Source organism: Anopheles moucheti, unplaced genomic scaffold (genome assembly GCF_943734755.1).
Source record: "Anopheles moucheti unplaced genomic scaffold, idAnoMoucSN_F20_07 putative_Y_13, whole genome shotgun sequence".
Taxonomy (NCBI): domain Eukaryota; kingdom Metazoa; phylum Arthropoda; class Insecta; order Diptera; family Culicidae; genus Anopheles; species Anopheles moucheti.
In genome coordinates this window covers 254,757-267,665 of record NW_026453663.1, presented here as the reverse complement: position 1 = coordinate 267,665, position 12,909 = coordinate 254,757, and positions in this window count along the sequence as shown.

Sequence of the window (12,909 nt, the reverse complement as noted above, 5' to 3'; positions counted from 1 at the left end):
AAAGAACAAAGTTCGTTTTGGATGGAGCAATTTAGTTGAAATAGACAGTTTTTGCATGAAAACTCATTCCTGGTGGAACTTCATAGCAAAGTACAAAGTTCGTTTTGGATGGACAAAGTTAGTTGAAATAGACAGTTTTTGCATGAAAACTCATTCCTGGTGGAACTTCATAGCAAAGAACAAAGTTCGTTTTGGATGGATCAATTTAGTTGAAATAGACAGTTTTTGCATGAAAACTCATTCCTGGTGGAACTTCATAGCAAAGAACAAAGTTCGTTTTGGATGGATCAATTTAGTTGAAATAGACAGTTTTTGCATGAAAACTCATTCCTGGTTTAACTTCATAGCAAAGTACAAAGTTCGTTTTGGATGGATCAATTTAGTTGAAATAGACAGTTTTTGCATGAAAACTCATTCCTGGTGGAACTTCATAGCAAAGTACAAAGTTCGTTTTGGATGGACAAAGTTAGTTGAAATAGACAGTTTTTGCATGAAAACTCATTCCTGGTGGAACTTCATAGCAAAGTACAAAGTTCGTTTTGGATGGACAAAGTTAGTTGAAATAGACAGTTTTTGCATAAAAACTCATTCCTGGTGGAACTTCATAGCAAAGTACAAAGTTCGTTTTGGATGGACAAAGTTAGTTGAAATAGACAGTTCTTGCATGAAAACTCATTCCTGGTGGAACTTCATAGCAAAGTACAAAGTTCGTTTTGGATGGATCAATTTAGTTGAAATAGACAGTTTTTGCATGAAAACTCATTCCTGGTGGAACTTCATAGCAAAGTACAAAGTTCGTTTTGGATGGACAAAGTTAGTTGAAATAGACAGTTTTTGCATAAAAAATCATTCCTGGTGGAACTTCATAGCAAAGTACAAAGTTCGTTTTGGATGGACAAAGTTAGTTGAAATAGACAGTTTTTGCATGAAAACTCATTCCTGGTGGAACTTCATAGCAAAGAACAAAGTTCGTTTTGGATGGATCAATTTAGTTGAAATAGACAGTTTTTGCATGAAAACTCATTCCTGGTGGAACTTCATAGCAAAGTACAAAGTTCGTTTTGGATGGACAAAGTTAGTTGAAATAGACAGTTTTTGCATGAAAACTCATTCCTGGTGGAACTTCATAGCAAAGAACAAAGTTCGTTTTGGATGGACAAAGTTAGTTGAAATAGACAGTTTTTGCATGAAAACTCATTCCTGGTGGAACTTCATAGCAAAGTACAAAGTTCGTTTTGGATGGACAAAGTTAGTTGAAATAGACAGTTTTTGCATAAAAACTCATTCCTGGTGGAACTTCATAGCAAAGTACAAAGTTCGTTTTGGATGGACAAAGTTAGTTGAAATAGACAGTTCTTGCATGAAAACTCATTCCTGGTGGAACTTCATAGCAAAGTACAAAGTTCGTTTTGGATGGATCAATTTAGTTGAAATAGACAGTTTTTGCATGAAAACTCATTCCTGGTGGAACTTCATAGCAAAGTACAAAGTTCGTTTTGGATGGACAAAGTTAGTTGAAATAGACAGTTTTTGCATGAAAACTCATTCCTGGTGGAACTTCATAGCAAAGAACAAAGTTCGTTTTTGATGGATCAATTTAGTTGAAATGGACAGTTTTTGCATGAAAACTCATTCCTGGTGGAACTTCATAGCAAAGTACAAAGTTCGTTTTGGATGGACAAAGTTAGTTGAAATAGACAGTTTTTGCATGAAAACTCATTCCTGGTGGAACTTCATAGCAAAGAACAAAGTTCGTTTTGGATGGATCAATTTAGTTGAAATAGACAGTTTTTGCATGAAAACTCATTCCTGGTGGAACTTCATAGCAAAGTACAAAGTTCGTTTTGGATGGATCAATTTAGTTAAAATAGACAGTTTTTGCATGAAAACTCATTCCTGGTGGAACTTCATAGCAAAGTACAAAGTTCGTTTTGGATGGACAAAGTTAGTTGAAATAGACAGTTTTTGCATAAAAACTCATTCCTGGTGGAACTTCATAGCAAAGTACAAAGTTCGTTTTGGATGGACAAAGTTAGTTGAAATAGACAGTTCTTGCATGAAAACTCATTCCTGGTGGAACTTCATAGCAAAGTACAAAGTTCGTTTTGGATGGATCAATTTAGTTGAAATAGACAGTTTTTGCATGAAAACTCATTCCTGGTGGAACTTCATAGCAAAGTACAAAGTTCGTTTTGGATGGACAAAGTTAGTTGAAATAGACAGTTTTTGCATGAAAACTCATTCCTGGTGGAACTTCATAGCAAAGTACAAAGTTCGTTTTGGAAGGACAAAGTTAGTTGAAATAGACAGTTTTTGCATGAAAACTCATTCCTGGTGGAACTTCATAGCAAAGTACAAAGTTCGTTTTGGATGGACAAAGTTAGTTAAAATAGACAGTTTTTGCATGAAAACTCATTCCTGGTGGAACTTCATAGCAAAGTACAAAGTTCGTTTTGGATGGACAAAGTTAGTTGAAATAGACAGTTTTTGCATGAAAACTCATTCCTGGTGGAACTTCATAGCAAAGTACAAAGTTCGTTTTGGATGGATCAATTTAGTTGAAATAGACAGTTTTTGCATGAAAACTCATTCCTGGTGGAACTTCATAGCAAAGTACAAAGTTCGTTTTGGATGGACAAAGTTAGTTGAAATAGACAGTTTTTGCATGAAAACTCATTCCTGGTGGAACTTCATAGCAAAGTACAAAGTTCGTTTTGGATGGACAAAGTTAGTTGAAATAGACAGTTTTTGCATAAAAACTCATTCCTGGTGGAACTTCATAGCAAAGTACAAAGTTCGTTTTGGATGGACAAAGTTAGTTGAAATAGACAGTTCTTGCATGAAAACTCATTCCTGGTGGAACTTCATAGCAAAGTACAAAGTTCGTTTTGGATGGATCAATTTAGTTGAAATAGATAGTTTTTGCATGAAAACTCATTCCTGGTGGAACTTCATAGCAAAGTACAAAGTTCGTTTTGGATGGACAAAGTTAGTTGAAATAGACAGTTTTTGCATGAAAACTCATTCCTGGTGGAACTTCATAGCAAAGTACAAAGTTCGTTTTGGATGGATCAATTTAGTTGAAATAGACAGTTTTTGCATGAAAACTCATTCCTGGTGGAACTTCATAGCAAAGTACAAAGTTCGTTTTGGATGGACAAAGTTAGTTGAAATAGACAGTTCTTGCATGAAAACTCATTCCTGGTAGAACTTCATAGCAAAGTACAAAGTTCGTTTTGGATGGATCAATTTAGTTGAAATAGACAGTTTTTGCATGTAAACTCATTCCTGGTGGAACTTCATAGCAAAGAACAAAGTTCGTATCGGATGCACCAATTTAGTTGAAATAGACAGTTCTTGCATGAAAACTCATTCCTGGTGGAACTTCATAGCAAAGTACAAAGTTCGTATCGGATGCACCAATTTAGTTGAAATAGACAGTTTTTTCATGAAAACTCATTCCTGGTGGAACTTCATAGCAAAGTACAAAGTTCGTTTTGGATGGATCAATTTAGTTGAAATAGACAGTTTTTGCATGTAAACTCATTCCTGGTGGAACTTCATAGCAAAGAACAAAGTTCGTATCGGATGCACCAATTTAGTTGAAATAGACAGTTTTTGCATGAAAACTCATTCCTGGTGGAACTTCATAGCAAAGTACAAAGTTCGTTTTGGATGGACAAAGTTAGTTGAAATAGACAGTTTTTGCATGAAAACTCATTCCTGGTGGAACTTCATAGCAAAGTACAAAGTTCGTTTTGGATGGACAAAGTTAGTTGAAATAGACAGTTCTTGCATGAAAACTCATTCCTGGTAGAACTTCATAGCAAAGTACAAAGTTCGTATCGGATGGACGAATTAAGTTGAAATAGACAGTTTTTGCATGAAAACTCATTCCTGGTGGAACTTCATAGCAAAGAACAAAGTTCGTTTTGGATGGATCAATTTAGTTGAAATAGACAGTTTTTGCATGAAAACTCATTCCTGGTGGAACTTCATAGCAAAGTACAAAGTTCGTTTTGGATGGATCAATTAAGTTAAAATAGACAGTTTTTGCATGAAAACTCATTCCTGGTGGAACTTCATAGCAAAGTACAAAGTTCGTTTTGGATGGACAAAGTTAGTTGAAATAGACAGTTTTTGCATGAAAACTCATTCCTGGTGGAACTTCATAGCAAAGTACAAAGTTCGTTTTGGATGGACAAAGTTAGTTGAAATAGACAGTTTTTGCATGAAAACTCATTCCTGGTGGAACTTCATAGCAAAGTACAAAGTTCGTTTTGGATGGACAAAGTTAGTTGAAATAGACAGTTTTTGCATGAAAACTCATTCCTGGTGGAACTTCATAGCAAAGTACAAAGTTCGTTTTGGATGGACAAAGTTAGTTGAAATAGACAGTTTTTGCATGAAAACTCATTCCTGGTGGAACTTCATAGCAAAGTACAAAGTTCGTTTTGGATGGACAAAGTTAGTTGAAATAGACAGTTCTTGCATGAAAACTCATTCCTGGTAGAACTTCATAGCAAAGTACAAAGTTCGTATCGGATGGACGAATTAAGTTGAAATAGACAGTTTTTGCATGAAAACTCATTCCTGGTGGAACTTCATAGCAAAGAACAAAGTTCGTATCGGATGCACCAATTTAGTTGAAATAGACAGTTTTTGCATGAAAACTCATTCCTGGTGGAACTTCATAGCAAAGTACAAAGTTCGTATCGGATGCACCAATTTAGTTGAAATAGACAGTTCTTGCATGAAAACTCATTCCTGGTGGAACTTCATAGCAAAGTACAAAGTTCGTTTTGGATGGATCAATTTAGTTGAAATAGACAGTTTTTGCATGTAAACTCATTCCTGGTGGAACTTCATAGCAAAGAACAAAGTTCGTATCGGATGCACCACCCAAATAGCCAGATTTGCTTAAGCAGCCAATTTGGCAACGCTAAAGATCGATCTTTAAATAGGTCGTTTGCAGTAGATAATCAGCTTAAAAGTTCCGCGAACTTTTAAGCAACCTTTAAGCAGCCCTCGGCCAAAACGTCAAAAAATGTGAATGCCTGACTACACGGTGGAGCTGTTCATATTTATGACTTTATGTTTCTTTTTTCTTATTTATTAATTATCATTTTATGAGATTCGAACCTAAGGGTTTTCAGAGACAGCAGAACAACCACTTTACTAATTCGGCCATTTAGTTTTATTACGTCACACCCTACAAAATGCATATATGAATGATACCAATCTAAATGAAAAAAAATAACATTTTCTTGTACATTGCTTTTTATGTTTTGTCTATTTAGGTATCAATTGTTATTTCGGATTTTTATTAAATTATTGCAAAATAATTGTATATATATTTTTATGTATCGTTGACTTTTTATTACACAATAACACAAAACAAACGAATGCCACTTATTACCAGTTTCAATCGAAGTGGGTGCTACGAACTTTGCCGTAGTTTGTGAGCCTTAATCACAGAAGTGTATGCGCTACGAACTATGTTTCAGGAGCAGATAACCTCGCGATCGCAAGGATATGATGACTGGAGTACATAAGGAGGACCCTCATCGTTAATCGTACGCATGAATCAGATGCGAATTGGAATCCAGCACTTTGATTTAATACACCTTTACGCGGATTAAAACCATTTTATTTTCACTTACAACTTCCCGAAACGGATGGCGTCGTTTGCGGAGCCGTCAATTGACAGTAGAGCTATCAAATTGTAAACAAAGTTCCATCGAGTACCGTGTGCTTCCAAAAGAACCGCATAGTTCCGTCGGGAACCTTTAACCGACTACTTTGGAACTCAATAGTTCCATCGGGCGCTGCGTGCGGTTTAAGCAACCCCAAGGTTCACACACGGTTCGCTTTTTCACTAAGCAGCCCTCTAGCAGCGTTATGGTTCGATTTCAAACGTTTCAGGCTACTTGGGCAATTTAGTTGAAATAGACAGTTTTTGCATGAAAACTCATTCCTGGTGGAACTTCATAGCAAAGTACAAAGTTCGTTTTGGATGGACAAAGTTAGTTGAAATAGACAGTTTTTGCATGAAAACTCATTCCTGGTGGAACTTCATAGCAAAGTACAAAGTTCGTTTTGGATGGACAAAGTTAGTTGAAATAGACAGTTCTTGCATGAAAACTCATTCCTGGTAGAACTTCATAGCAAAGTACAAAGTTCGTATCGGATGGACGAATAAAGTTGAAATAGACAGTTTTTGCATGAAAACTCATTCCTGGTGGAACTTCATAGCAAAGAACAAAGTTCGTTTTGGATGGATCAATTTAGTTGAAATAGACAGTTTTTGCATGAAAACTCATTCCTGGTGGAACTTCATAGCAAAGTACAAAGTTCGTTTTGGATGGATCAATTTAGTTAAAATAGACAGTTTTTGCATGAAAACTCATTCCTGGTGGAACTTCATAGCAAAGTACAAAGTTCGTTTTGGATGGACAAAGTTAGTTGAAATAGACAGTTTTTGCATGAAAACTCATTCCTGGTGGAACTTCATAGCAAAGAACAAAGTTCGTTTTGGATGGATCAATTTAGTTGAAATAGACAGTTTTTGCATGAAAACTCATTCCTGGTGGAACTTCATAGCAAAGAACAAAGTTCGTTTTGGATGGATCAATTTAGTTGAAATAGACAGTTTTTGCATGAAAACTCATTCCTGGTGGAACTTCATAGCAAAGTACAAAGTTCGTTTTGGATGGATCAATTTAGTTGAAATAGACAGTTTTTGCATGAAAACTCATTCCTGGTGGAACTTCATAGCAAAGTACAAAGTTCGTTTTGGATGGACAAAGTTAGTTGAAATAGACAGTTTTTGCATGAAAACTCATTCCTGGTAGAACTTCATAGCAAAGTACAAAGTTCGTATCGGATGGACGAATTAAGTTGAAATAGACAGTTTTTGCATGAAAACTCATTCCTGGTAGAACTTCATAGCAAAGTACAAAGTTCGTTTTGGATGGACAAAATTAGTTGAAATAGACAGTTTTTGCATGAAAACTCATTCCTGGTGGAACTTCATAGCAAAGTACAAAGTTCGTTTTGGATGGATCAATTTAGTTGAAATAGACAGTTTTTGCATGAAAACTCATTCCTGGTGGAACTTCATAGCAAAGAACAAAGTTCGTTTTGGATGGATCAATTTAGTTGAAATAGACAGTTTTTGCATGAAAACTCATTCCTGGTGGAACTTCATAGCAAAGTACAAAGTTCGTTTTGGATGGACAAAGTTAGTTGAAATAGACAGTTTTTGCATGAAAACTCATTCCTGGTGGAACTTCATAGCAAAGTACAAAGTTCGTTTTGGATGGACAAAGTTAGTTGAAATAGACAGTTTTTGCATGAAAACTCATTCCTGGTGGAACTTCATAGCAAAGTACAAAGTTCGTTTTGGATGGACGAATTAAGTTGAAATAGACAGTTTTTGCATGAAAACTCATTCCTGGTGGAACTTCATAGCAAAGTACAAAGTTCGTTTTGGATGGACGAATTAAGTTGAAATAGACAGTTTTTGCATGAAAACTCATTCCTGGTGGAACTTCATAGCAAAGTACAAAGTTCGTTTTGGATGGACAAAGTTAGTTGAAATAGACAGTTTTTGCATGAAAACTCATTCCTGGTGGAACTTCATAGCAAAGTACAAAGTTCGTTTTGGATGGACAAAGTTAGTTGAAATAGACAGTTTTTGCATGAAAACTCATTCCTGGTGGAACTTCATAGCAAAGTACAAAGTTCGTTATGGATGGATCAATTTAGTTGAAATAGACAGTTTTTGCATGAAAACTCATTCCTGGTGGAACTTCATAGCAAAGTACAAAGTTCGTTTTGGATGGACAAAGTTAGTTGAAATAGACAGTTTTTGCATGAAAACTCATTCCTGGTGGAACTTCATAGCAAAGTACAAAGTTCGTTTTGGATGGACAAAGTTAGTTGAAATAGACAGTTTTTGCATGAAAACTCATTCCTGGTGGAACTTCATAGCAAAGAACAAAGTTCGTTTTGGATGGATCAATTTAGTTGAAATAGACAGTTTTTGCATGAAAACTCATTCCTGGTGGAACTTCATAGCAAAGAACAAAGTTCGTTTTGGATGGATCAATTTAGTTGAAATAGACAGTTTTTGCATGAAAACTCATTCCTGGTGGAACTTCATAGCAAAGTACAAAGTTCGTTTTGGATGGATCAATTTAGTTGAAATAGACAGTTTTTTGCATGAAAACTCATTCCTGGTAGAACTTCATAGCAAAGTACAAAATTCGTATCGGATGGACGAATTTAGTTGAAATAGACAGTTTTTGCATGAAAACTCATTCCTGGTGGAACTTCATAGCAAAGTACAAAGTTCGTTTTGGATGGACAAAGTTAGTTGAAATAGACAGTTTTTGCATGAAAACTCATTCCTGGTGGAACTTCATAGCAAAGTACAAAGTTCGTTTTGGATGGATCAATTTAGTTGAAATAGACAGTTTTTGCATGAAAACTCATTCCTGGTGGAACTTCATAGCAAAGTACAAAGTTCGTTTTGGATGGATCAATTTAGTTGAAATAGACAGTTTTTGCATGAAAACTCATTCCTGGTGGAACTTCATAGCAAAGAACAAAGTTCGTTTTGGATGGACGAATAAAGTTGAAATAGACAGTTTTTGCATGAAAACTCATTCCTGGTGGAACTTCATAGCAAAGTACAAAGTTCGTTTTGGATGGACAAAGTTAGTTGAAATAGACAGTTTTTGCATGAAAACTCATTCCTGGTGGAACTTCATAGCAAAGTACAAAGTTCGTTTTGGATGGACAAAGTTAGTTGAAATAGACAGTTTTTGCATGAAAACTCATTCCTGGTGGAACTTCATAGCAAAGTACAAAGTTCGTTTTGGATGGACAAAGTTAGTTGAAATAGACAGTTTTTGCATGAAAACTCATTCCTGGTGGAACTTCATAGCAAAGTACAAAGTTCGTTATGGATGGATCAATTTAGTTGAAATAGACAGTTTTTGCATGAAAACTCATTCCTGGTGGAACTTCATAGCAAAGAACAAAGTTCGTTTTGGATGGATCAATTTAGTTGAAATAGACAGTTTTTGCATGAAAACTCATTCCTGGTGGAACTTCATAGCAAAGTACAAAGTTCGTTTTGGATGGACAAAGTTAGTTGAAATAGACAGTTTTTGCATGAAAACTCATTCCTGGTGGAACTTCATAGCAAAGTACAAAGTTCGTTTTGGATGGATCAATTTAGTTGAAATAGACAGTTTTTTGCATGAAAACTCATTCCTGGTGGAACTTCATAGCAAAGTACAAAGTTCGTTTTGGATGGACAAAGTTAGTTGAAATAGACAGTTTTTGCATGAAAACTCATTCCTGGTGGAACTTCATAGCAAAGTACAAAGTTCGTTTTGGATGGACGAATTTAGTTGAAATAGACAGTTTTTGCATGAAAACTCATTCCTGGTGGAACTTCATAGCAAAGAACAAAGTTCGTTTTGGATGGATCAATTTAGTTGAAATAGACAGTTTTTGCATGAAAACTCATTCCTGGTGGAACTTCATAGCAAAGTACAAAGTTCGTTTTGGATGGACAAAGTTAGTTGAAATAGACAGTTCTTGCATGAAAACTCATTCCTGGTAGAACTTCATAGCAAAGTACAAAGTTCGTATCGGATGGACGAATTAAGTTGAAATAGACAGTTTTTGCATGAAAACTCATTCCTGGTAGAACTTCATAGCAAAGAACAAAGTTCGTTTTGGATGGATAAATTTAGTTGAAATAGACAGTTTTTGCATGAAAACTCATTCCTGGTGGAACTTCATAGCAAAGTACAAAGTTCGTTTTCGATGGATCAATTTAGTTGAAATAGACAGTTTTTGCATGAAAACTCATTCCTGGTGGAACTTCATAGCAAAGTACAAAGTTCGTTTTGGATGGACAAAGTTAGTTGAAATAGACAGTTTTTGCATGAAAACTCATTCCTGGTGGAACTTCATAGCAAAGTACAAAGTTCGTTTTGGATGGATCAATTTAGTTGAAATAGACAGTTTTTTGCATGAAAACTCATTCCTGGTGGAACTTCATAGCAAAGTACAAAGTTCGTTTTGGATGGATCAATTTAGTTGAAATAGACAGTTTTTGCATGAAAACTCATTCCTGGTGGAACTTCATAGCAAAGTACAAAGTTCGTTTTGGATGGATCAATTTAGTTGAAATAGACAGTTTTTGCATGAAAACTCATTCCTGGTGGAACTTCATAGCAAAGTACAAAGTTCGTTTTGGATGGACAAAATTAGTTGAAATAGACAGTTTTTGCATGAAAACTCATTCCTGGTAGAACTTCATAGCAAAGTACAAAGTTCGTATCGGATGGACGAATTAAGTTGAAATAGACAGTTTTTGCATGTAAACTCATTCCTGGTGGAACTTCATAGCAAAGAACAAAGTTCGTTTTGGATGGATCAATTTAGTTGAAATAGACAGTTTTTGCATGAAAACTCATTCCTGATGGAACTTCATAGCAAAGTACAAAGTTCGTTTTGGATGGACAAAGTTAGTTGAAATAGACAGTTTTTGCATGAAAACTCATTCCTGGTGGAACTTCATAGCAAAGTACAAAGTTCGTTTTGGATGGATCAATTTAGTTGAAATAGACAGTTTTTTGCATGAAAACTCATTCCTGGTGGAACTTCATAGCAAAGTACAAAGTTCGTTTTGGATGGATCAATTTAGTTGAAATAGACAGTTTTTGCATGAAAACTCATTCCTGGTGGAACTTCATAGCAAAGTACAAAGTTCGTTTTGGATGGATCAATTTAGTTGAAATAGACAGTTTTTGCATGAAAACTCATTCCTGATGGAACTTCATAGCAAAGTACAAAGTTCGTTTTGGATGGACAAAATTAGTTGAAATAGACAGTTTTTGCATGAAAACTCATTCCTGGTAGAACTTCATAGCAAAGTACAAAGTTCGTATCGGATGGACGAATTAAGTTGAAATAGACAGTTTTTGCATGTAAACTCATTCCTGGTGGAACTTCATAGCAAAGAACAAAGTTCGTTTTGGATGGATCAATTTAGTTGAAATAGACAGTTTTTGCATGAAAACTCATTCCTGGTGGAACTTCATAGCAAAGTACAAAGTTCGTTTTGGATGGATCAATTTAGTTGAAATAGACAGTTTTTTGCATGAAAACTCATTCCTGGTGGAACTTCATAGCAAAGTACAAAGTTCGTTTTGGATGGATCAATTTAGTTGAAATAGACAGTTTTTGCATGAAAACTCATTCCTGGTGGAACTTCATAGCAAAGTACAAAGTTCGTTTTGGATGGATCAATTTAGTTGAAATAGACAGTTTTTGCATGAAAACTCATTCCTGATGGAACTTCATAGCAAAGTACAAAGTTCGTTTTGGATGGACAAAATTAGTTGAAATAGACAGTTTTTGCATGAAAACTCATTCCTGGTGGAACTTCATAGCAAAGTACAAAGTTCGTTTTGGATGGACAAAGTTAGTTGAAATAGACAGTTTTTGCATGAAAACTCATTCCTGGTGGAACTTCATAGCAAAGTACAAAGTTCGTTTTGGATGGATCAATTTAGTTGAAATAGACAGTTTTTGCATGAAAACTCATTCCTGGTGGAACTTCATAGCAAAGAACAAAGTTCGTTTTGGATGGATCAATTTAGTTGAAATAGACAGTTTTTGCATGAAAACTCATTCCTGGTGGAACTTCATAGCAAAGTACAAAGTTCGTTTTGGATGGACAAAATTAGTTGAAATAGACAGTTTTTGCATGAAAACTCATTCCTGGTAGAACTTCATAGCAAAGTACAAAGTTCGTATCGGATGGACGAATTAAGTTGAAATAGACAGTTTTTGCATGTAAACTCATTCCTGGTGGAACTTCATAGCAAAGTACAAAGTTCGTTTTGGATGGACGAATTTAGTTGAAATAGACAGTTTTTGCATGAAAACTCATTCCTGATGGAACTTCATAGCAAAGTACAAAGTTCGTTTTGGATGGACAAAGTTAGTTGAAATAGACAGTTTTTGCATGAAAACTCATTCCTGGTGGAACTTCATAGCAAAGTACAAAGTTCGTTTTGGATGGATCAATTTAGTTGAAATAGACAGTTTTTTGCATGAAAACTCATTCCTGGTGGAACTTCATAGCAAAGTACAAAGTTCGTTTTGGATGGATCAATTTAGTTGAAATAGACAGTTTTTGCATGAAAACTCATTCCTGGTGGAACTTCATAGCAAAGTACAAAGTTCGTTTTGGATGGATCAATTTAGTTGAAATAGACAGTTTTTGCATGAAAACTCATTCCTGATGGAACTTCATAGCAAAGTACAAAGTTCGTTTTGGATGGACAAAATTAGTTGAAATAGACAGTTTTTGCATGAAAACTCATTCCTGGTAGAACTTCATAGCAAAGTACAAAGTTCGTATCGGATGGACGAATTAAGTTGAAATAGACAGTTTTTGCATGTAAACTCATTCCTGGTGGAACTTCATAGCAAAGAACAAAGTTCGTTTTGGATGGATCAATTTAGTTGAAATAGACAGTTTTTGCATGAAAACTCATTCCTGGTGGAACTTCATAGCAAAGTACAAAGTTCGTTTTCGATGGATCAATTTAGTTGAAATAGACAGTTTTTGCATGAAAACTCATTCCTGGTGGAACTTCATAGCAAAGTACAAAGTTCGTTTTGGATGGACGAATTAAGTTGAAATAGACAGTTTTTGCATGAAAACTCATTCCTGGTGGAACTTCATAGCAAAGTACAAAGTTCGTTTTGGATGGACAAAGTTAGTTGAAATAGACAGTTTTTGCATGAAAACTCATTCCTGGTGGAACTTCATAGCAAAGTACAAAGTTCGTTTTGGATGGACAAAGTTAG